At 36.5% G+C, this 26,638-nt stretch overlaps 1 protein-coding gene across 2 annotated transcripts in view; it reads right to left on the bottom strand.

Moving 5' to 3' along the window:
- LOC126975938 (beta-glucuronidase) overlaps positions 1–21,234 on the bottom strand; it is a 58,964-nt gene extending 37,730 nt beyond the window's left edge. The window contains exon 1 of one of the 2 annotated variants that reach the window (XM_050824055.1): positions 21,025–21,234. The gene's annotated coding sequence lies outside the window, so the exon portion shown is untranslated. Of the gene's footprint in view, positions 1–4,410; positions 4,425–21,024 lie in introns of those variants that run through there. The other variant, XM_050824056.1, reaches the window with a different exon arrangement.
- Positions 21,235–26,638: the final 5,404 nt, after the last annotated feature.

The following is a 26,638-nucleotide window of genomic DNA, read 5'->3' as shown; positions in this document are numbered from 1 at the left end:
ATTCTAGTAGGTTCCCAAACTACATTGAACAAATTAAAACTTTGAAATAAATTTTTAAGGCTAGTAGTACAATAGGCCGAAGGTTCGAGCAAGTTTATATTAAAATCTCCACACACTATAATTGACTTGCTGGTTTTGCTAAGTTTTGATAGTACCTCCTCCATTCTATATTGAAATTGTTAATATGATGCAGTGGGGGAGGCGGTATACACTTACAATAATAAATTGCTCTAGTTCTATACAAGCCGATTACGGATATCTCCGTTTTTTACGAGATTATAGCCGTCCTCATTCAATCTATCAATGACTGCACGTTTCATACAATCGAGTGAATCAAAAGTGAATCCCTTTTTTCTTAGAGAGTTTTGCTAGGCTGACTGTGAGATACTGAGGACTTATTATTATAATATGACACTTAGCTTCAAAGTAATTACATACTTATGATATTATCTGTGGCACTTTTTATTTAACCCATGAATGGACAAAGTGTTACTAGAACTTAGCACTAGATTTATTCATAATCAATTTAACCCAGTTGGAACTATAATATGTATAAGTTCTGACAGGTCTAAACAAAATCTTTATCATAAAAAGGGTAAAGGTAAAAATAAAATTGAATAAAAAGTTCTCTGTGTACTTAAACGTTAATTGGTTTAAATTTTTTCAGTTTCCAAGCCTTGAACGGAAACGACAAAAGAAAAGATGGAAGTAATCAATGTGTCGTGTATTCAACAAGTGTGACCATTCTTATTCTTGATGGAATGTTCAATTGATTGAAAGTAGTGTACAGCGCATGCGTCGAAAGTGATTCTAGCTGCTTTTGCGCAATCTTTATCTGCCCATTAATAAACTCTATATATGGAAGAAAATTATCGGCTAACAGACAAAGAATCATTGTCTCTATACCGAGTCGAATAAAATATACGATATGTTGGTAGGACAAGGATAATTATTTTAAAGCAGGATTTCTATTTGTAATGTTAAATAGGCAGTTATTTTTTCGTAATCTTTCTGACAATATATTATAAGCAAACACATTAAAAAGCATTGTGAGTGTAAAAATTATATTATGTAAAATTACAAGTCTAGCTTACCTATACTAATATAAGGATAGCCGGTTTTTTTGTTTAGTTATACTGCGAAAACTACTGAACCGATCGGATTAAAATTATACCATAAGATACAACGTGTTCCGGAGAAGGTTTTAGTATATGATATGTTGGTGATTACTTACCCGAATCCAATTTTTTTTTGACGAAGACATACCGAATAATATGTATTTGCAATACAAATAATTCCGTTTTTTCAGTCAATTCATTACACAGAAAATTCATGTAATCACCGGGTGTGGGGTACTCAATTTATTTGGCAAAACAACGTTTGCCGGGTCAGCAATTGTAAGCTATAAATAATATCTGAACTAGATAATCCTATGTCCGTCGTGAAGAGCTGACATATAAATAAAACAATCACAAAAATAAGAACTAAATTTAACAAGATACCTACACATATCACAGAACTTAAGTTGACGTGTTTAAAAAAAACTATTTAATCTCCTACTCATAAAATCGTACTATTCCATAAAAGACGTCTTTTCAGATACAACACTCAATTAACATTTTTTTAAATATCATTTCACTTAATTTAATTACTTTTTACCAATTTCAATTATTATATGTTATTTCAAAATATTCAATTATTGATATGTATATCAAATAACTGTCATTGTGTATATATATATATTTGTTTGACTTGTTAGTAGATATTTGTACGCCATAGCATGCGGGCAAGGAATGGAGAACTTTTATTGTGATTTGTAACATCTATGTATACCCATGACTACAAATAAATGATCTTATCTTATCTTAAATAAATTTAAAATGTATAAATTAATGTACAGTTTATATATTCACTGGGTATACAATTTACTTATACAAATAAAATACAGACAATGTATATTTTAACACTATTACTACAAAATGTTCACCGGACGATATAAACGAAATCAAATAATATGCTAGGCCTCTCACTCAGCCAAGTTTTACTAGTTTAAGAGTAAACTCTGAGCAACGTCTAAGTACGCCCTATAGACATCAGTCTAAAAGTCTAAAATTAAGATAAACATTAGATTGTCCAAAATTTAATGAACCTTGAACCCGGATTAAAAGCAGAAACAAACGAATTAAATTAGATATAACTGTGTTAATATGATTTTGTACTTGTTTTTACATTCAATTAAAATAAATAAATTGCAGAATTATTCTTAAAACCGGAATAACTACAATTGTAAAACTACTTCAAGTTACTTGAATAAGTATCCGGTTTGATAATAAAATACCGGATTATATCATATTATTAACTAATTAAAAGTTAACTTCATTTAACTCCAAGAATTAGGTTGCCATATTCATTATTTACGCTGCGAACTAACCATACATAAATAAATAGAAATACTGTAGAATCTCTGAAATGAAATATACTATCAAATAGCTGACCCGACAAACGTTGCTCTGTACATAATAAATAAAATACTGTTTTTTTTTTATGAATTTGTCAATAATATTGAAAATAATTATGGTATTATTTATCGTAATAAATACTATCCTATCTCTCAAGTTGGACTAAACTGCACTCCATGAAGTAATTCCCACTAAATCCGTTCATTAGTTTAGGAGTTCACTGGAAACAAACATCAGGACACTGAATTTATATATTATTCTAGCTGACTCGACACACGTTGTTCTGTACATAATATTTTTTTTTATGAATTTGTCAAAAATATTTAATAAATAAATAACATTATGAATTATTTCGTAAAATATGCTGCCTGTTGTTATAGTGAAATTGTTTCACAGCACAACTGCCTAACCGCGCGTCAAAAAATTCTCTTATAGAAAATATTATGTCCATACAAAACAAATATTGGAAATAAAAATAATTGTGGATCCCAAATCGAAATAAAATACTGTACTATATATTAAAATTAAGATTTATGACTTTTACTTTACAACATAAATGGTCTACTAAAAACAAAACAAATAGGTGAAAATAATTTTGGACACGACCAAGTTAATATTAAGTTGTGTAGCTAGACGCTGCTGAGCGGGGTCGTTCACCGCTGGGTCGTCACTACACTACACTCATTCATAGCAGCGTGCGATGTTATGACGTCACGCGGGCATCTAGCTCCATATGAACAATTTTAATATGCGGAAACGCAAAATAATCGTAATATCAAAACTACTCACCTGATTTTATTGAAACAAAGACTAATGCATTTTTTCGCATTTAAGCTATTAAGTAAGTTAACGGACTTAGTTAGATTCTCCATTCGAATCCTCAAGGAGACGGGAAATAATAATTATAAGTGAGGAAGTAATACTAATTATGCGGGCTTAGCTTAGATCCATGTTATCATATTTTGGTGAATTAATTAAATTTGTCGAGTGAAGGAGGCAGAATATTTACAAAAATAGCTTGTTTGAATCACATAATATAATGCCATTTAAGTTTATATTCTTGTTTGTAAATGAACTAAATATTTTTACAAATTTTTCAACTTATATATTTATAGTACCGAGTAAACGAAACGACGTAAAGAGTTGTTAATTTATTATCATAATTAATATTAATATACGATATGTAGATATATAAATAGAATGATATTAGAATTATCTAGAGGAAAGTGAATTAATTGTTAAAATTTCTCAAGATAAGTCTTATTTTAAGAGTTATGATAAAGATTTTAGTCAGGTTTCTGACGAGTGACAAATAATATGTACTGAGCAAGTGATATGATAATATTATAAATATCTATTATTGGGTGTTCAAAGTGCACATAAGATAAAGTCAAATATTTTGATTTGCTTAAATCTTATATCTTATAGTATCTTAATAGTCTTCAACTAAAATACAATAACACAACTTGCTTATGTTGAGAAGAATCGGCAAAAAACTATACAATTGAGTGCTCTTTTAAAAATCATTTAAGGGTTGTCCAATAATTATTCAAAATTATTTTTCTTTAAAATTATTTTTTTCACAAAATGTACACAGCTACATTGGAATTAAACAGTCATCTATTGTGATGTTACAAATGTAACTGTACTTAAATAACAGTGAATATATATAAACATCTTAGATCATCACACGTCTAGACGAACTGTGACAGCTGTGAAACATCGAAAAAAAATTAAGTTTGACAATTAACCTATGTATATTTCGAGCAATACACTCTCACTAACACAAAGTGACATACAAATTGTTGAACATACAAGAGTGTTTACAATAATAAATAAAAGTGTTATAAGACGGTTACACTAATTTTTCTTGGACGTTTGGACAACAGGGATTGAACGGACACTAAAAACTAAAATGATATTATACCACAAATTAAAGAAAAAGTCATACCTTGCACCTTTGCAGGCGACGTGACTAATGTATATGAAAAGCGAAAAGAGCAGTCATTTATGTATAAAAATTAGCATAAAATTCACAAAGATATGCCATTGCGAGGAATTCTTTGGTCCGATTACGACTATTTAGTGCAAAGCGGGTACAGTACAGATATGTCGTTCTTGCAAAACATCGCTCCACAATGCTATACAGAACATACGTGCATAATTTTAAATCACAGCGTCATAAGAAGTAAAAAGTCTACTAATATTATAAATGTGAATATATGTTTGTAAGTTACGCTTTAACGCCGGAGCTACTGAACCGATTTTCATTAAATTTTGTACAGCGGTAGACTAGAGGTTGCAAAAGGACATAGGCTACATTACACGGGATTTATGAAAAACTGAAATTCACGTCGATGACCTATAGCTATACCCCTTCCCCGGGGCGTAAAAAGAATAGGGTAGTCCCAGGCCCAAGGGTGTCGTAAGAGGCGACTACGGGCTTATTGAAAGTGGGAGAGTCACGCTGCCGTCTTATGACGTCAGCACAATCGCACAGAATACCGGCCTGAAATAGCGGCCTAGTGCCGCTATGTTTCGCATGGGTTAGTGTCGAGGACCGGAGGCCATCCCTTCCCCCCCTCCCCCTCCACATCACCCCCCAACAAAAATATGAGAGCGGTCCTAAGAAGGTATTGCCCCAGGAGGGTACCGGCTCTACCAGAGCCGGAGAATCCCTCCCCGAGCATTCGCGCTCGGGCTGCCCCTCGTATTCTGGGGAGGGCACAGCACCGCGCATTTCACAGGACAAACAGGGCAGCAACACCACGGCACCCCGCTCCACGCTTAATGTAGACTTCTGTAACATCAGGGGAATTCACTCCAATTTAAACGCCGTCCACCACCACCTTGAGGCGGCGCAGCCGGCCTTGTGTTTCCTTACGGAGACGCAGATATCTCGACCTAGCGATACGTCATATTTAATGTACCCCGGGTACAAAATTGAGCATAATTTTTTGCCTAATGCCGGGGTATGTGTGTACGTTAGGGAGGATATCTGCTGTCGCCGTCTCGGCAATTTTGAGGGTAGGGACCTGTCTACTCTCTGGCTCCGCGTAGATTTAGAGGACCGCGTCCGCATCTATGCGTGTGTCTACAGGTCCCATAGTGGTAACGCAGAAACGCATCACGTCATGGGCTGCGTTCAAGCGGCATTTGACGACGTGCTTTGCACAGATCCCCTCCGCTGAAATCGTAGTCTTGGGTGATTTCAACGGGCACAGTGCCGAATGGCTTGGATCACGTACCACAGACTACGTAGGGCAATCTGTGCATAATTTTGCATTGGCGTATGGTCTGTCCCAATTGGTTGAGTCGCCAACGCGGCTCCCGGATGTGGATAGCCAAATATCGTCCTTATTAGATCTTCTTTTGAGTACACATCCCGATAGTTTCCAGGTCATCGCCCCTCTCGGAACGTCCGACCATTGCCTGGTCAGGAGTGTAGTGCCAATCCGACGCCAACGTCGCAGACCACTAGCGACCCGCCGCGTTTCGCACTACAAGTTGAGATTGGGATAGGATGCGTTCCTTTTTTGCATCCTACCCTTGGGGCAAGGATGGTTTCCCTTCGGATGATCAGAGTGCCTGCGACGTTGCAGTAGCTGATGTGATACTGCAGGGCATGGATATTTTTATACCAAGCTCTGTAGCGGTACTACAGAGCTTGGTCGGCCATCGGTGGCAGATCACAGCCCTGTTTCGATGCGTCAGTTAAAGCAGCATTTGACTGCAAAAAACAGGCGTATCGAACTTGGGTTGCGGCGCTGGGCTCAAAGGATCCGAACTGCAAAGTTCTGAAGAGGAAATATAACCGTGCCTCCAGATTTTTAAGCGGCAAATTGCCCGTGCGAAATCGAAGCACGTCGTCAAAATTGGGGAGCAGCTTTCCAGTTACCCGACCGGAACATGCAAGTTCTGGTCGTTGTCGAAAGCTGCTCTTGGTAACTTCAACTAGCCGTCCATGCCGCCGTTGCACATGAGGAATGACACCCTGGCCCATACGGCAAAAGAGAAAGCCGATCTCCTGTGTGCACTCTTTTTGCCTCCAACTCGACTCTTGACGACAACGGAAAAACACCGCCGACCATCCCGCGGTGTCAGAGCTCCATGCCTGTTCGGGGAGCTCTGTTTTCGTTGGACGTCACAAAGTCGAGCGGGCCGGATGGCATTTCTCCAATCGTGCTTAGAACGTGTGCCCCTGAGTTGACGCCGGTGCTAACGCGTTGATTCCGGCACTCTTATTCGAAAGGCGTAGTCCCTGACTCATGGAAGTCAGGCCTTGTCCATCCGATCCAAAAAAAGGAGACAGCTCGGATCCAGCAAACTACAAACCTGTAGCGATTACCTCCCTGCTTTCCAAAATCATGGAGAGCATAATTAACCGCCATCTCTCGGTATACCTTGAGGGTCACCAGTTGATCAACGACCGGCAGTACGGCATTCGCCATGGTCAGTCGATTGGCGATCTTCTGGTATACCTAACACATAGATGGACGGCGGCTATTGAAAGCAAGGGGGAAGGCCTGGCAGTAAGCCTGGATATAGCGAAGGCCTTTGATCGTGTATGGCACAAGGCGCTCCTCTCAAAACTTCCATCATTTGAGCTTCCCGAGAGCTTATGCAAGTAGACCTCCAGCTTCCTCACTGGGCGCAGCATACAGGTCGTTGTCGACGGTTATTGCTCGATTCCAAAGCCCGTGAACGATGGAGTGCCCCAAGGCTGTGTGCTATCTCCCACGCTGTTTCTTCTGCATATCAATGATATGGTGGACACCTCCAACATACATTGCTATGCAGACGACAGCACTGGTGATGCCGTATACACGGGCCATGCAGGTCTCTCTCGGGAAATCGTCGACCAGTGCCGGGAGAAACTTGTGTCTTCTATCGAGTCCTCTCTCGAGAAGGTCGCGGAATGGGGTAAATTGAACCTTGTTCAATTTAACCCCCAGAAGACTCAAGTTTGCGCGTTTACCACTAAAAAAACCCCATTTGCCGTATCACCGCTCTTCGACAGCACTTCCCTTAAAGGTTCGCCTAGTATCGGAATACTGGGTCTCGAAATCTCGAGCGATTGCCAATTCCGTGGCCATCTGGAGGGCAAAGCCAAATTGGCTTCGAAGAAGCTGGGGGTCATTAATAGAGCACGGCAATACTTCAAGCCGGCCCACATTCTAGCACTCTACAAAGCGCAGGTCCGGCCACACATGGAGTATTGCTGTCATCTCTGGTCTGGCGCACCCCAGTATCTGCTCGATCCATTTGACCGCGTGCAACGCAGAGCAGCTCGAGTTGTCGGGGACCCAGTGCTCTGTGAACGGCTGGATCACTTGGCATTGTGTGTCTTCTACCGCATTTATCACGGGGAGTGTTCCGAAGAGCTGTTTAACCTGATTCCTGCCGCCGAATTCCACCTTCGCACGACACGCCACAAATTAGGATATCATCCCCACCATCTGGATGTGTGACAGTCCTCCACAGTGCGGTTTTCAAGGAGCTTTCTTCCTCGTACTACTAATCTGTAGAATGAGCTTCCTTGTGCGGTGTTTCCGGGACGATACGACATGGGTACCTTAAAAAAAAGCGCGTACACCTTCCTTAAAGGCCGGCAACGCTCTTGTGATTCCTCTGGTGTTGCAAGAGAATGTGGGCGACGGTGATCACTTAACACCAGGTGACCCGTACGCTCGTTTGTCCTCCTGTTCTATAAAAAAAAAGCAATCTTCCTCGAAATAAGATTCATATAATATGTTGGGAATGGGAGCGAAAACGGGAACCGAAACTGGAATAGGAGATGAGATAATCTTCAATTCCACACTTGCTTATTATTTTATTAAACCATTATCTACGCGGACGAAGTCGCGGGTATTAGCTAGTAATCTATATGGTTGCCGTTAGGGCGGGTATTCACGCCTTTTGGAATACACGTATCTTTATGACATGGAAATTCATGCTTTGGTTATAGAAAGTTCCCAACACATCGCACTGTGGAGAAAGAAAAGAGCAGGGTTGTATAAGAAGTAAAAGTATGATATTGGAATTAAGCAGCAGGAAAAAGGGTTTTTCAAAGTCAAAGTCAAATAAACTTTATTCAATTAGACTAAAACTATGCGCATTTGAATCATCACTTCAAATATTTCGTTTAAATTACTGAATTTACCATATGTTCGCAAAAAGTTGAGCTCGTGAGAAGAACATATAAGAAATTCAACGGCCACTCTTTTCAATCAAATACTTAGAGTATTTTACAATGACTGTAATATACATAACAAATTAGTTTGTAAGGCGCTGCATACAATATATGAGTCATGTATAAACAATATATATTATTTCATATATACATAGTTTTTTCTTCTTTTTTCCTCAATAGAGTATGTGCGGCAGCTATGACTTACTGTTAAGGTATCACCCGTACGCTCGCTTGTCAAAGTTGAAAGAGAAAACTTCACCTAAGACAGGTAATCATATGAAATATATAGCGAGTCTCCCTTTACTAGCGCTACGTAGCCGAGCATTACGGCTCAGTATCATTAAATATCCACAAAAAAAGTGCTCAGCGCTTCAAAAAATTGCAAAACGATAACTTGGTATGCCTTGATATGAGAACGCCTTATTATTATTTCAGAGGCCTACAGGCCATTTGCCGCACACAGCGCGTCCTATATTTGCACGTTCGTAAAGGAATTATTGTCATTTATAAGTGTCTGAGCTGCATGCATGGTTTTGCAAAGCCATAATGCGTTGGACGATGAAGTAGCAAAACTTCTATACGACAAACTTAAATAGTTTTGAATTGACTTGAATTGCTAGAATTCACTAAGCACAAATACAAAAAATATATTAAAGCCTCTTGGACAAAGAAAGCTTACGATACAAATAGTAAATTATAAAGAGGATAATGATGGTGGTTCTTAACTAGTACTACTAAAACAGTACATTAATCACTGGGGCGAGAAAAAGGCAGTTTGTCGGATTGAGGCGAAGGCGAGGGCCTTACATACATCAAATCGATCACCACACTTTCTCCCTAATGATATGTCGGAGACCCAGTGTTCTGTGAATGGCTGGATCACTTGCATAAAAAAAATAAACCAATCATAAGTAAAATCTATTTGTAAACACTTTATTTTTGTTTTATTCTCAGTCATAACTTTATACCAACTTTAATTGTAAAGCCGTTTAAGTATGTTTAATCAAAGTAATTATAAAAGTAAGCAATAGGCACAAGTTTAATGACCGAAATTCAAAATGCTCTGCGACAAGCTAGCTAGGATTCCATCAAAGAATTATAATTTATTTGAAAGTGCCAATGACTTTTTTTCTGACAATAAGGAATGAGACGAGTAGGACGTTCAGCTGATGGTTATCGATACGCTCTGCAATTTACAATGCAGTGCTTCTCAGGGATTCTTGAAAAACTCAAAAATTTTGAGCGGCACAGTTGCCACCTTGAGTCATAAGATGTCAAGTGCTCATTTGCCCAGTAATTTCACTAGCTACGGCGCCTACACATTAGTGCTTCATGGCAGTAAAAGAGGCCGTGTTTACCGACCGTTGCAGTAGCAATGAACTAGCCGGCATCCTGAGCAAAGCAGCCTCCCACTGGTAAAAACCTGACTACCGACCCTGGTACTACATTTGAGTATGAATCAATTTAATGCCCACTATAGTAAACGGTATGGATAACTTCGCAACTAGATGACGTAATTGTGCTAATAACAGCTTCGCCTTAAGCATAATATGTATTACGTAAAAGATAAGTTGAAATCGTAAAGGTTATCGACCGCCGCGCTAAGACTATGATTCTGCATTGATTATAAATTTCCATGACCTTGATATCACTTCACTATAAACACGGTTCGTTAAAAACGGTTTGAAGAGATGACAAATTATTACGTGAACTGCATTTTTGCTTTAGGATAGGAGGACAATTTTTTTGAAGTGAACATTGACAAGTGTTCGCAACTTACCGTCAAGGTTGTTGTGGCGGAGTCGTGGGGCAGGTCCATGCGTCATGTCAGAGTCCACAATCGGAAACTCTACTTTTCTTGTTTATTAAAGTAAATCTTTGTATAAAAATACAAGAAATAAAAAAGACACTGGGCTCACATTACCATCAGTAAGTATTTTGTATTTTATTAATTTCAATGTAAAATAACACGAAGCGTATGTTAAAAAACTCTGAAAGATGCCATTGAGTGTCAAGATGCCCACAAGCATGTAATAGTTGCCGTTATAAAAAAGCTATTGTTCTGAGGACTACCTCAGAGGGTAGAGGACGCAGCGAGGTCTAGTTGGAGCGCAGCGAGGACCAATCCTTAATCTAGGCCTTGTTAATTCTCCAGTACAGAATAGCTCCTGATGACAGAACAGACTCGCAGCTGTCCATTCTTTAAAAATTTTGCCAATAACCCAATAAGGCAAGCAAGTTTATCCTAGTTACAGTATACTGCTTGTTATGCTGATTCTGAATATCCTGCTTTTGTTAACAATCAACTTGAAATTATCCTTGATGAGCCCGCATTGTAAATGAGCTAGATATAATATGTATTGTGTGCAACAAAGGGCATTTGTGATGGCTTCAGATCTACGATAATACGTTACAGGGAACACACAATGGCCGCGTTCAGAGCATACGATGTGAGGATTATTTCAATAATGAACGCATTATGAACATAAATTGTAGTTCATTCGCTTAACTCACTTCTGTAGGATTATTTGATTATACTTTGCTTGGGGTGAACCGGTCTTGAACTTTGAAGATTTATAGCTGCTTTTAATATGCGATATCTAATCTAAGATAAATTAGAATCCAAATATGTCGAGCTAAAAATAAAAATAGATCGCTCGACGGACAGACATAATAAATAAAAACAATACGCTGGATGAGGGCAGCGCAGGACCGATCATCATGGCGATATTTAGAGAAGGCCTTTGTCCAGCAGTGGACGTCTTCCGGCTGATGTTGATAATGATATGATTACATGTCATTTCATAGTTAATAGGACAAAAAAATTCTGTTGATCGGTTATTGAAATGCTAAAATTTAGAAACAGTTTAAAATATCAAGCTCGGCTCGCCGATTTAGAATTGTAATTGAGTAAGGAATATGGCCATAAGTAATTTATTATGTTAGTGTTGTGTATGGAAACATGATTATATGCATGCAAGTAACGATACTATCCCACTAATTGTTATTCCTTTCAATGGCGTCACTTGTAGACATACGAATGTTTATATAAACAGGTAGGATATTAAAAACTTATATTTATTTATAAAGAAATAAAAAATATATATATACTAGAACAATGAACCTAAAACCATAAAAAATATAATATAATAACTAAAATATATTATTAAAAGGAGTCCCTTTAGGCAAGGTTTCGAAGATACTGGCAGCGTTCCCGAATTGAATAGCTAGACTAATTCTTTGTCCGTGGTAGCTGCCAGCTCTTCGGTCTCATGTGATGTCGACTAACCTATTTGCTTTTTTCTTTAAAAATCCTTATAGCACTAGGAACCCACGGACCAAGAGTCTCGACACCGATTGGGACAAAATCATATTCGGAGCCAGCGTGTCAGAACAGGTTGCATCCCATACCAGCACCCAACCCATCTTTCATGGAATCAAACTCATACCGTCAGGTCTCTTGCAATATTTTATATTATGCGTGGACTTCACTATCTGACACTAGATTATACTCCCCTATCATCACCATTTGCCGTAATATGACGTAACATAAAAGTGTAGAACAAAAAAGACACCGACATTACAGTGCATTGGTGCCATTTGTCTCTCCAAGATATCAATAATTGATTAATGGTCAAATAAGAAGACAAGGAAATAATTATTTGTGACGTGAGTATTTATTATGGTACTGTGACCAATTAATATACTTAACTTATGTCCAAATTGTTTTCGTAACAATCTGTCAGCATTATATTGAGGGATGGAAAAGGTCACCATATACAAAATAGGTAGCATTAATTTTAATGCGTAAATTTGGTTTTTCCGTTTTATTAAACTTACACTATATACCTATGAACCTTTGATGGTTTGTGATTGTGAAAAAAAAAATTAAAATAATATTTTCACACGGGTTCACTTGTCAAAATCTTGCTTCGGTCCATTGATTTTTCATTAAAAATTCGTTAAAGTAAATTCTAACGGCCTTACAAATAAATATCGTTTAATGTAATACATAAAAATAATCCAAGAATATCCAAAATGTTGACATTATCGCTGACAACACTATCAATACTATGATAATTCTGAAGCTTTCCGAGTGTCAAGCCTTGCAAATAAATAAAAACATCATAAGCCAAATGTCTATTTGTAAACATTTTGCATATTCTTTTTGTATTCTCAGGAATAAGTTTATGCCAAGTTTATTTGTAAGGCCGTACGTCCTACTCTAGACTCGACATTACGAGTATCTTATGCTTTTCATAATATATGATCATTAACAAATAATTAAGAGAAATAAGGCCTACTGTCACTGCTATTGTCCCGTTTTGTTAATTGCCTCACCATTTAGCTAATTATCTAATTCTGTAACCACGGCACGTTACTGTACTTAATTTCTTTAAATGCTTATCTTTTGTTGCGTTCTTTTGCATTGCTTCTAACTAAAATGTTCTACTTTGGAGGCCTATTTTAACACGAACTTATAAAATATATGGAACGACTAAATAATTTGTGTGTGTCACTTTTTGTTTCGGTCTTTCTATTCTATATCTCTTATTTTCTCTAGTAACTCTATGCGTGTCCTCTGGTTTCAATTCAATTCAATCTAAAAGGCTTTATTTCAAAAAAAATATGCAACATTTTAATTAGTAGATCGTGGTGGCGTGCCCCCTGGGTGTGCTCAGATGCTTATTTATTTAAACATAATCCACAGCCCTTAAAAAGATTTAATTAATACATATAAATATGATGTGACAGCCAAAAAGGGATTAACATTTTAGGCCTGAATTTTAAGCAAGATTGTTCTTTGATTTGGAAGTCGACGTTACCACATAGCGTTTTAGCTTTCCTTTTCTCAGTTCGAGTTTTTCTATGATTTACACGGCTTTGACGCTTACTGCCCTTAAGAGGCTTAGAATCGTCAGAAGTCCACCTTGCACACTTGCAATAGCCTTACAGTCCAGTAGAACATTTAGGGTGATCTCTTGACAGAACCTGCACAAACTAGATTCACTGAGGCTTTTGGATAAGTGTCCCTTCAGATTTAATAGCCAGAGAAGAAACCTATGAGGATTTATGCTCCACATCTCCAGGTAAATTAATAAATGAAATTCTCAAAAGTTACAACAATATTTTGTATTAGATTTACGTATTTGATACTGGTTTCTTTTCTTGCTAGGTACTCAGGAATATGCACATAAAAATGATACTGATATTTGCATAGATATGTGTTTGAAGTTCTTCATATCTAATGGACTTAATCGTCATATTTTGTGATTTACAACTCATTAGCATAATATAGAAGCACTATTTACTACTAGAACTATGTAGTTATAGTTCTCTAAATGACAGTTTTGCCAAAACAAGTCTCTGCTAGCGCTGGATTTTTCCGTTCAATAAATAGGTTTGGCTAAAACCATACATTACATTATACTGCACTTTGAATTACAAAGTCAATATTTATTGGCGTCCATTTCTGACTGAGATCTAAGCGAATACTACAGAAAAAAAGTATCAATTAGGTAGATTTATTATTGAATTTTTTTTCGATTGAATTGATTTCTTCGTTTGAGAGAGAACTCCAGATTAGTCCCATTGCCAATTCCAGATCTGATAATTTACTATATGTAACAATATTTTCTTAGTCCGTATGTGTTTTTAACTTTGTTAAAATATAAAATATTACACTTTTTACGGCATATTGCCAATCTTTCTACACCTGCAGCCTGTGAGCTACCTACACGCAGAGGGAATACAGTGATCTACGTGTGTATTATCATAATGCACTCAGGGTACTGAGGCTGCCATGGCGTTGTAGTGCATCAGGGATGTTCACGGAGGCGTCCATTGATGGTTTCACAGCCATTATACGAAAAAGATGCACATCTCTGCTAACTCGAGTCCGCGGCAGCATCAACACTATTCTGAGTGTTTTTGCAGATCGGTGGGAGTCCCCCCTTTTACAAAGGCACTTCAGTAGTAAAAAAAAGTAGTTTCACACCAATATAAAATAATTTCGATTTACCTACTAACATTAGTTTTTAAGTAAAACATTACTAAATAGAGATATGGATCTGATCTGAAATAAATGTCTTATTATTATTATTATTATAAATAAGAATATATAAAATGTGTGATTTACTTAATACATATTAAATACAATTAAGCCTTTTGTGCTTCTTGTTCTTATAAACCTTAACCTTAGATTATTTATACATCTAGATTGATCTCTTGCTGTTAGAAAACTGATAAATAACAGACCAGGAATATTAGTGTGCGTGACAATGCTACGTCTTGCACTCGTAATATTCTTACTAAATATTCATCAAGTTTTCGTTGTAGATACTAACGTATAAATGTTATATATACAATAGCCATATGACATTCTTGCGTTGATATTTTCGAGAACGAATAAAACAGCAAAAATAATTGCGTTACTTTTTTTATTCAACTAGTTTAAAGACATCGGTATGCAAATTAAGAAGTTGTCAGCACAAAACGCGGATAGACCCATATACTAAACTGCTCGTTGCCAGTTTTTTGTGTAGAGCTTAAAGTTAATCAGTGTTTATATCTATGCGAAGGCATTATGCAAACAAATCAGGTTCGAGCGAGCGTTGCTAAATCATAAAACATCTAAAGTTACCATGGCATTAGTATTCTTATGAGCTTCTGTCATATGATACTAGTTCATGAGTTACGTCAGTTTTTCTAAGAAGTTTGAGATTTTAGAAAATAACTTAAAAAAACAATATGGACGCGAATACGAAAGCAAAACAGCCCTCTGAGTTTCTTGCGCCAGTTCTTCTCAGGTGTCAGGTGTACTATTTAGAATCGGTGGTAGTTTTTGATGTACATTAAATTAGGATCATAGGTAGATAAGATAGAAAGTATATGTATAAGATTTTAAATCCTATTTTGAATAAACATGTTTAAATTTAAATTTTATACTTATTTCTAATAAATAGAACTAAGAGCTTTGGTGGTGCAATGGTTTGTGCCGTTGCTCTGCATCCGGGAGGTGCTGGTTGGATTCACGTCGAAAAAGTGTTTTCTTTTTTGGAATTCATACTTTAATTCAACGCTGAAGCAACAACTTCTTACGGTGAAAGAAAATAACGTGAGGAAACCTACACATACTTGCAAAGACATTCAAAGACTGTGTATAAAACTCGCACTGGGCTAGAACCCAGGGTATTTTCACACAAAATAGGGTTACAGGTAGAGTCGAGTTGCAAAAAATAGGTTGTTAATATTAATTGAATTGGTACTTTTATTTACATTTCTTTTATTTTACCCATGGTAGAGTTAATGTCCGGATTATAATATTATAATAATTTTTTTATATAAGATAATAAATATTTTAATATTATTACATCGACTAGTCTAATAGTTGCATTAGACTCTTTTTTTTATGAAAATAAGGAACGAGACGAGCAGGATGTTCAGCTGATGGTAATTGATGCGCCCTGCACATAACAATGCAGTGCCGATCAGGATTCTTGAAAGGCCCAAAAAATTTGACCGGCACTACAACTGCGCTCGTCACCTTGAGACATAAGATGCTAAGTCTCATTTGCCCAGTAATTTTACTAGCTACGGCGCCCTTCCAACCGAAATACAATAAATCTTACACATTGCTGCTTCACGGCAGAATAGGCGCCGTTTTGCTACCCATAATCTAGCCGGCATCCTGTGCAAAGGAGCCTTCCATTGGTAAAAGCCTCTCTCGGACTATATCACAGCTATCAGCGCTCAGACTCCAGAAACCTTAGATTTACATTTCAGAAAAGATACTTAAATAATATGGAATACAATACAAATAAAGGAATACCATGTTGGAATATAGACAGATGTGTATTTATGATAGATAAATTGATCGAAGAGATAAATAGAGATATCACAACCGCGCGTTTTTCAAGAAACTTCTTGACTCGTACAGCCAATTTGTGGATACAACTACGGGCTGCTGTTATGCCTAACTCATACGACTTAGGGACCTTCAAGAATGGAGCATACTCCCAACTTAAAGGCCCGCAAACCCTTGGCTCCTGGAGTTGCGGATGTCCATGGGTGGTTGCCTCATGACACCCTATCACGCGAGCCTTTTGCCCGATTGTACTCTCTTATATAAAAAAATTGCAATCAGTATTGTTACGAAAGTATTATTGATATTTTAATTTGCGGGGAATCTATTATAATAACTCCGGGGAAACTGCGATAATTCGTACGCCTCCGCTAGTTAACGGAACAAATGTATTATAAAATACGAGTATTAGCTAACCCACGAATTCAAGCATAGGTATTCGTTTATCGCGTGCAAAATAAATTATTTATCGCACCCATAAATAATTTATATGATTTAACATTGTGGAGAATAACTTAGAGTATTTATCGGACAGGAGATGATAGCTCAAGAAACGAAATAGTCACATACGATTATCCACATTGAAGCGCATTTTGCTATCACTGTGTGAATAAAACAGGATATAAGACAGACAGTTGATACATTAGATTAACTTTTTCTCTCATTTGATAAGTATACTAAATTGAATCGACATCTGAAATATGGCGTTACCAACTCGTAGGCTCGTGGATACAATTAAAATCGCATATAATAAACAATTCCAAATAACTAACATGAAGTAAAAACGTCTAAAGGCGCGCAGAGTACTTTGTTATTTGGATAGTAAACGAAACTGAGCTGTTACGATCGGCTATGTAACGATCTTTTGGATAAGTTGGTTTGAGTCGGAGCAATACTTACCAGAGTGACTTATATATTATAATTGTAATTATATACACTGTTCTTTTTAGTTTTTCAATTAGCACATATACAAATTAGAACATCGATCAATGCCATCTCCGTAGTTAATTACTCTATGAGGCTAGCGCATAGTTTTTGCGAATTAACTCCTCTAGTCGATGTTTACACATGAATAATGCTAGGCTCTGCTATCTTTCACACCTGCGTGGCAATTACTTAGAATAACACACGTGAGAAAATGAAGATTTAAATGTTTAATCTTCTCTTCATCATAACGGGTTTCGACGATTGGTTGGCGTGTCTATTTTTATGTTTGCTATCAATGGATTAGGTTGAAATGAAGTGATCACATAAAATAAGGTGATCACTTCTGCCCATTACAACGCCTAACAATGTTTTACTTTAACTTAAGACGTTACCTTGGAGATTCGAACCCAAGATATAGTCATACGGCCTTACAAATAAAATTGGAATAAATTTATACCTGTTGAATAAGCAAAGAATATATAAAATGTTGACATTATCGCTGACAACACTATCAATACAATGATAATTCTGAAGTTATCCGAATGTCAAGCAGCCTTGCAAATAAACGCGGGAAGAGTCATACGTCCGAATATAATAATAATATAATATTATATTATTATTGACACACACAAATTATTTTGCCCAAAACTAGGCATAGCCTGTACTATGGGTACAAGACAAGTATATATTTAACACAATATACTTACTTAAACATACATACATACATATAAACATCCATGAATCGAAAAAAAACATCCATATTCATCATATAGATGATTGCACCTACCGGGATTCGACACCAGGACCTCTAGCTTAGTAGTCAGAGTCACTAACCATTCGGCTGTATGGGTCATAATAATAATATAAATACGTCCCAATCAAGTCCCAATAAACAAGGTAAAAACCAATGATAAGCAAAATGTCTATTTGCAAACATTTTGATAATTCTTGGCTTATTCTCAGGTATAACTTTATACCAAGTTTATTTTTAAGGCCGATAGAGTTTGGTAGATTCTTATGATTATTATAAAGTAAGTGCGGGTCCCTTCCTGTGTGAGTTTGCATTTGAACTGTTTTATTTATTAGTGTCTAGATGACCAAGACGTTTTCCAGGTAACTGACACGTCCGCCTACAATGCAGTCCCATTCATTATTTTTGATTGAACCCAAAATTCTGAGACTCGTCACTTTGAGTCATAAGATGCTATGTGAATCAAAACTCATGAGAAACATAAAATATCGCACTAAGTGAAAAGGCGCGTTAAACTATATCTATTTACAATATTTTTTAAATATGTGACGATAATCATAATTAAATTACAGACTGTCTGATAGGTTATGACGGTTTCAGACCAGCGGTTTAAACGCGCAAAAGTAGGAGCTCGTTTATGGGAGCTCTTGTTGAAGCGTTAAGAACGCCTTTTGATACAAACGCCGTACGAACAAGTGTCGACTCGCTAGTATATGCTCAACATAAATAAAGTAATTTTTGAATTGTTTAGAATCACTTTGTAGGTCATGGCTTACTCTTGGTGTATTAAACTGACTGGTCTATCTCGAATCAATTATTACAGACACGCAGCATCTTTTTCGTCTTGTCAGCCGACAGCGAGTAAACAACGCAAATTGTAATGTTTCTCCTTCAGAATCAATGTTGATACTGAATCACCACTACCGGTTCGAGTGAATGCGCCGGAATAATGTCGGTTATGTAAGTCCGGTTTTTCGAAGCGTGAAATTTATCGTGCGTTTTCGCGTGTATAATGAAACGAATGTATTCGCGCAAAAAATACCCTAATCTGAAAACGCTTTTAGTCTTTTGAGAAGTCAACTTACTTTATTAGACTTTATAAGCGTAGATATCAGCGTAATATTTTAATGAACTTAACTTTTTTCTTTATGAATCGATTGCAATTAAATAAACACAGAATATTTTTAGAAAACTTGCTAAATTACATTAGCGAAGACCGCATTAAAATCAATTAAGTTTTCCGTTTCGGTGATTAGCACGCACAAACGCACAAAATAACTAAGTCTCTTTTACGAGTGGTCGGCTTCTTTGCACGGCTAGTTGAGTATCGGCGACGTCTTTTCCTGCTGTCTGTGAAAGCGTTATTGTGTTTCGGTTTGAAGGGCGCTGTAGCTAGCGAAACTACTAGGTTTATTTATGAGACTTAACATGTTATGTTTTAAATTAACGAGAGAATTGCAATGCCGCTCAGAATGTTGGGTTTTTCAAGAATCCTCAGCGGCACCGAATTCTAATGGCCAGAAAAAACAGATAACAACAAATTATGCGTATATATTGTTTTTTTTTTAATATTGAGTGTACAGACATGATTTTGATGCAACAATTTATGTTTAAATTATATCATCATTGAAGAATGTAATGAAAACAGATCTCAACTGAATGAGCACTTAACGAGCACATTGCGACACTTTCATCGCAACTCTTTTTCTTATTTCGAGCTAAATATAATTGATATCTTCCTGACAATGGTGAACAGCTGCAGCGACAATAAATATATGGAACTAAATTGATGCATTTATTCACGGAGTAGTATCTAGTATGTTAGAAATGACATCAAAAAGAATTCTAAAGTCATGAATTTTGAGAAAAAAAAAATTATGCATTCTTATGCCTTTTAATCCTTCGGTTTAAGTTTAGCCCGTCACTAAGGTACTTATGTTTTTGGTTTTCGATTAAAATTACGTTTATATGACGCTTTTCGTCGGCAATGCTCTTGTCACTCAGAGGAGTTACAAGAGAGTGCGGCGATGACATACCATCAGGTGACTTGAATGTACGCTCGTTTATTATCTTCCATAAAAAACTGCTCGTCGGTCGAGTGCCATATTTGTTTGTCTTTCAAGTAAAGGGTTGCTGATTCGATCGTCCGGATCAATGTTCCTAACAATGCATAGTTTTCCACGGCTATGTGTGTGTGTTGTTTTTTTTTAAATAACCCATGAAGCCACAAGGTCAAACCGTAACACATGAAGTGAAATATTTCATTTGTAAAAATTTATCAATTTACGTGATCAACAGAATGACTTCAGTGAGTTTACTGGAAAAAACTAATTGCTTAATTTACCTCTGTATGAATGAATTTAGTACATTTATTAGGAGCATTGGGAACGGGAAATCAGCTCAAAACAAAACAGAAATATTCAAAAACAATTTACGCATTTTACGCGAGTATAGGCATAATCCTCTTTCAGTTTCTGGAAAAAAATATGGTAATGTAGGTAACACCCTCCATTTTACAAAAATACAAAATTAAAGTAAGAGAAAATAAAAATAAAAAATTTTTTTTTTTACGCGGACCAATCCTTGTTCGAGTCTTTACAGCCGGGTAGGTAGTAAAATATGCTGAATAATATTATGAAGTACAGTTAATCTTTATTTTGCCAACAAATGTAAAAGTTGTTTATGAAAAATCTACCAAAAAGTCGACATACTTATAAATGCAATAATTTTATAAAATACATTGACCCCTAATGAAAAATAAATTAAAAAAAGAAACTTTAGTATTATATTAAAAATTAAATACTTATAGGTTAAGAAAACATTAACTTACTTGTTTATTTACTTGCACTTTGTTTTATTTTTTTCTTATATATATCCTTAACTTCTTGACACGACCGACCAATGACAAATCTAGTCGAAAATAATGATTAAAAATTAAACAACCAACGCCATTACATTTTCGCTCGGAAATTTTTACGCGCCTTTTCTCCGTTCCGATTTAAATTTCGAATGTAGACGCGTTTACCGCGCGAAGAATGATAATGAACTGACTAACGGCTAGTCATAAGTCAACAATATTGTAATTTGTACTTTGTGGTGTTTGGTTGGGTGTCTTTATATACCAGTGGTTACTGGTTGTATACGAACTGTCGCAGATTCAAATCGGCACATTCCAGCATAAGCCAACCAAACCACAATGTATGAATAACGTTTGTTATTTGTAGATCCGTAGGTACCTAACTACCTATTCAAATGATCAATATTCAAACCTCATTTACTTACATATTTACAAACTTAAAACAAGTGTATTAGTATTGTATTGTTGTTTTTGGGCAAATTGATTGACACTGAGGCGTCACGCACGGCTCTGTAACGCTCGTTCGAGTAAAGTCGTCTCGAGTCGATAACGAAAGGATGGATGATGAAGAATGATGGAATTTAGAATCCTGAGCCTAGTCAGGGATCCAAAGGCAGAAGAAACAAAATACTATGCTCTCATGTGACACATATACCTTTATTGAAAATATATTAGATATATAATTTATACGTCTCGATAGAAATAGGCCAGGAATATTAGTTTAGTGTGCGTGAATTGATCAAAATAGAGGTTGGTTCTAAACTCAATTATTTTTGACGTTTTCACAGCTGTCATAGTATATCTAGACGTATAAATAATCTAAAATATGCTATAAGCTTGAAAAGCTCTAATTTGTAGCGGTCGATACTGCAGCTGGTACATCATTTTAGAAAGAGGACTTGGAAACGCGCTGTTATGGAATGCAAGACATCGATGATGAAATTTTACATTTACACATGATGTCCGTATAGAATCCTTAATCTCTATGTGATATCGTCGATGTGTCCAGGTTCTGTTGGTTGCTTGCGGTAAAATTGAAAGAGTTGATACTGAGGGTCGCCACGAAATGAGAGCCGTACTACATATCAGTCCGCCATAAATTTGCGCCTTATTGAACTACTTCAAGCCACCGTTGAAGTGAACTGGAGACCTGCCAAAAAAAGTGACCACGGAACTAAACGCCACTCAATATATTGACGGCAATACATACCGAGGCAATTAGTGGAGTATTCTCAAATCGAGGAGATACGACAAAGGGAGACTAGCAGATAACGTACAAACCTAGCACAGGTAGGGTTAAGCTTAGGGTTAAACCGGACTGAGTTTAGCCGGAAACATTCCGAAATTTTAATAGCATAGTCTTGATCTTAGTTTGTTCAAGTTATCGTCAACACTATTCCAATATAAGCTGGTATGGCCGCTGTAACAAGCCTTACCCTTCTATGTGTTCCCGGACCTGAGCCATTCGGAGCGTTAGCTTATAATCCGACGTGAACTATTCTCCTGATTATTTCTGTTTTTCTAGTGACCCTGGTAATCTTGTTTCCGCTCAAAAATTTCAAGATCCAACACTGTGACACGTAGACTCAAAGGGATTTTTTGAAACTATAACTGTTTTGTTACGGGTTAAAACCACGACAAAATTTCACTTTAGTGAACAACATTATTTTCACTTCAATTCATTATTTGCTCAAAAGAAGCCCACGAGTTGGTACTATTAATTATAAAAAGGCATAAAAGGCATTTATTTTCTCAAAATTGATTCCTTTAGAAATACAAACCCGCGACCACTCGCGTTCCTTGCGAGCGTTCTTCCAACTGAGCCAACCCTTCGAGTGACGTATTATTGATAAAATCTTTTATGTTTTGTTCAACTCTCAGGTTGTTTAGATTTACAAGAGCGACATCTCGAGTCAATTTCCTAATATGCAAATATTGGGAATGAGCAGGTTATGAACTGTAAAGTAGATCCTGTAGATTAAGCCACAACCTGAGAGATGAACAAAGCATACATGATTTTATCAAAGATATGACGAACGAATATCGAGTTTTTTGTCGTTCTTCATAAACAGCTGCCGTTCGTTTTGTAAAAAGCAACCTTAGAGTTTCTTGCTAGTTCTTCTCAAAGGAAATCTGCCTTCCAAATGAGCTGTATAAAATAAATGATGTATTTTAAGTGTAATGTAATTTACCTATGAAATAAAATATTTTTTATTTGATTTTGCTCTTATGAGATGATTTCATTCAAATGAATTTCAGAGAAAACGTTAACTCTAATCTCGTTAATGCACCATCTTGAATTAAATTATGATCACATTCATTTAATAAAGCGTGGACATGCTAAGAGAAAATCAATCGTATATCAGTTCATTGCTGTAATCCATCATGTTAGTAGGACGATTATTCCTATTGACACGGAGTTAGTACAAGATCACCGTAATAAAAAGTCTGAGATAATTTTTATCTCGAAGCGGCTATTGTATTCTTAAAGGGGAAGAGGAAGTGGGGTAAGACAGGGTTGCGGGAAAGATACCAGTGGAAGGCTCCTTTGCAAATGATGCCAGCTAGCTAAAGGTGCCGTTGTAGTACCCATAAGGGTACTACAATCGCACCTTTTTCTGCCGTGAAGCAGTAATGTGTAAGCATTATTGTGTTTCGATCTGAAATTACTAGGCAAATGAGACAACATCTTATGTCTCAAGGTGACGAGCGCAGTTATAGTGCGGCTCAGAAGTTTTGGAATTTTCATGAATCCTGAGCGGCACTGTATTGTAATAGGCTGGGCTTATCAATTAACATCAGCTGAAAGTGGTGCTCGCCTTGTCCCATACTTTCATTAAAAAAGATGGTTGTCCTGTCTTAATTTGGTTACTACTAGATAAATCGCGAGATCCCATGAGATCCTGGGCTATTTCCTAAGGAGGGTTCTTTATATTTTGTCTTAAACTAAATTCGTCGTAGCAGTCGTAATAGCCTTATAATAATAAGTGTGGCTATAGTATTTGAATTCAAATTCAAATTATTTTATTCAAAATAGGATGTGACATCACTTATTGAAAGTCAAAAATACCACCCATTCCAAATTGAATGCCTCTGAGAAAAACGGGCGCAACAAACTCAGCGGGTTTTTTTTTCATAATAATATATATATATTATGTTTACAAAGAAGTATCGTACAATTAAACTTATTATTTACTCCACGCTCCATTGACACCCCGTAGTATCGTTAAGAACGTCATCAGTTTACACACAAACGTATGTTAACAATTCTATTGAATATCGTAATACTTTTGTTTTGATCATTTTCTAGGATCTTGTTTTAAAAGCATATACATCGTACCACAAAAGACTTACTATCTCAACTATTTGTAATATGGTCAAAGTACACCCAACGCGAGGAAGACGGTCCTTTAAATATGGTAAAATCACACTTCCACAACACAAACGGATCGAAGTCTTACTTCGGTAAATAATAAATATATTTATCATAAAATTGTTATTGTGAATATTTAGCCAAAGACTTATTTCTATCGTTTATTCTTTGTATTAATTTGTTTCGTCGAATTCAATGAGACGTATTATAAAAATTGAGTACAGTTTTAGATGTAACTTTGGTGTGCAATGTTTTATTGCAGTGTATCTTGCCAAAAAGGTCACCAATTTTAATTTTACAAGAAAATGTCGGTCAATAAATTCTATACAATTTGTTATGTGAATACTAAAGTGATCCCTCACTTCTGGGATTAAATACACAAATGAAATTTGAAAACAAAATTTATATGGCCTCGAAGAAAATTAAAATTGTTAACACTAAAGGCACTACTTTGCGGAAATCCATAATTATCGAAATGATTTGAGTTTTCTTTAGTGTTAACGTCGACGAGGCGTCTTCAGGACGTGTTGACTCGCCAAAATCTGGCACGAGACTGACTCGTACCTGCGAATTCTCGCGTGATAAAATAATCGTAATTTTTTATGATAGACAGTAACATAATGGTTACGTATTTTGAAATACTTATCAATGAAGCCTAAAATTATGGACAAACTGCAGCTCCCTAAAACAGTAAAATACTACGTCATCATTATTAATGAAAGTGGCGGCGATAGCGGGTCTAGTGGAGGTCAAGTTTTCCTAGCGATTTGTGACTGAAATATTTAATTGTGAATACTTCTTACTTCTTTGCGTGTACATCAATAAGCGCACAATTAAAGTAACGGAGTCAATGATTTGAATTTTTAAGCTATTGCATAGCTTCTATCGCGGGCCTTGAGCGTGGAGACCGGATCCAGAAATTCCGTAACGAAAAAAACCTAACACCTCCGCAGTGTTCCGTGATCAGCGCCATCTATCGGAAACTGTTATGTTGTATTACACTCGATAGATTCAACGTTCGTTTTTGACATACGAAATAGTTTATGAAAGTGACACTAGGTGTCGCATAAGCTAACACTATTTATTTTTAAATTCAACTTAGATGGAGTAAATTTATAATTTTGTGACCATTAAAGGTCGGAACGCATTACAGCGGCGCTGCACTGCGCGTCGCTTCACGTCGCTAGACGGTATCTATCGCACTACAACTGCAGTAAGCGGCAACTCGCGTCATTTCTGTATCACTTCGCGTGCGAGCAACATTACAAGATGAGTGTTGGTGACGAGGATTTGGTCATTATGTCTTTGTTGTGTGCAGAAGAAGACCCTATTAATAGAAGAGAAATAAAAATAAGATATCAAAGCCGAATAAACTTTATTCAATTAGGCTTAAGCTAAGCGCTTTTGAATCGTAACAATAAATATTTCTTGAAATTACCGAATGTATCATAATGTTTCGGAAAAATTTGAGCTATTGAAAAAGAACATACAAGAAATACAACGGCCACTCTTTTCAATCAATAGAGTATTTTACAATGGCTGTAATATACAAAATAAATAAGTTTTTGTAAGGGTATGCATCCAATATAAATCAAATAATTAATTTATTAAATTTAACTAATAAAATTAATAATTAAATTATTTTTATTTAGTTATTCAAATTAATTAAATTATAAGACAAAATCCTATAAACTTAATAATTAACGGTATGCATATTGAAGCGATTGTGTCGCACTGAGCGACGCTGCACTGCGCGTCGCGGCGCTGCGCGTCAAAATATTCTCTCGGAAGCAACTCTGCCGCGACGCGCACTGCAGCGACGCTCTAGTGTGACGTGGTCTATACAAAATGGTTGAAATAATATTTTGACGCTTAGTGCCGCGCAGTGCAGCGCTGCGCAGCGCGGCGCTAATGCGTTCCGGCCTTAAGGGTGTCTGGCAAGGGGTTGCCACGATAGTAATTGTCTGACAATGAATAACGTGATTTTTAATAATATTCTGAAGCTAATACCAAAAAATCGCACTTTATTCTTGATGTATTTAGATCGGTATTTTACACACCTTTAGTACCGTTTACCTGACAATGCCACTGCAACCCAAACTCCATAATGGACCATCGTTCTGTTTTGGGAGCATGCGCTGACAAACTTTCAGCTTTTATAAAATGACGTAGGTTTGGGGTCCACGGGCTCTTGCTCTAGTAGATACATTCTGA

Source organism: Leptidea sinapis, chromosome 38, assembly GCF_905404315.1.
Source record: "Leptidea sinapis chromosome 38, ilLepSina1.1, whole genome shotgun sequence".
NCBI classification, from domain to species: domain Eukaryota; kingdom Metazoa; phylum Arthropoda; class Insecta; order Lepidoptera; family Pieridae; genus Leptidea; species Leptidea sinapis.
Note: the sequence above shows the minus strand (reverse complement) of the source record. Positions and strands in the feature narration are given on the sequence as shown.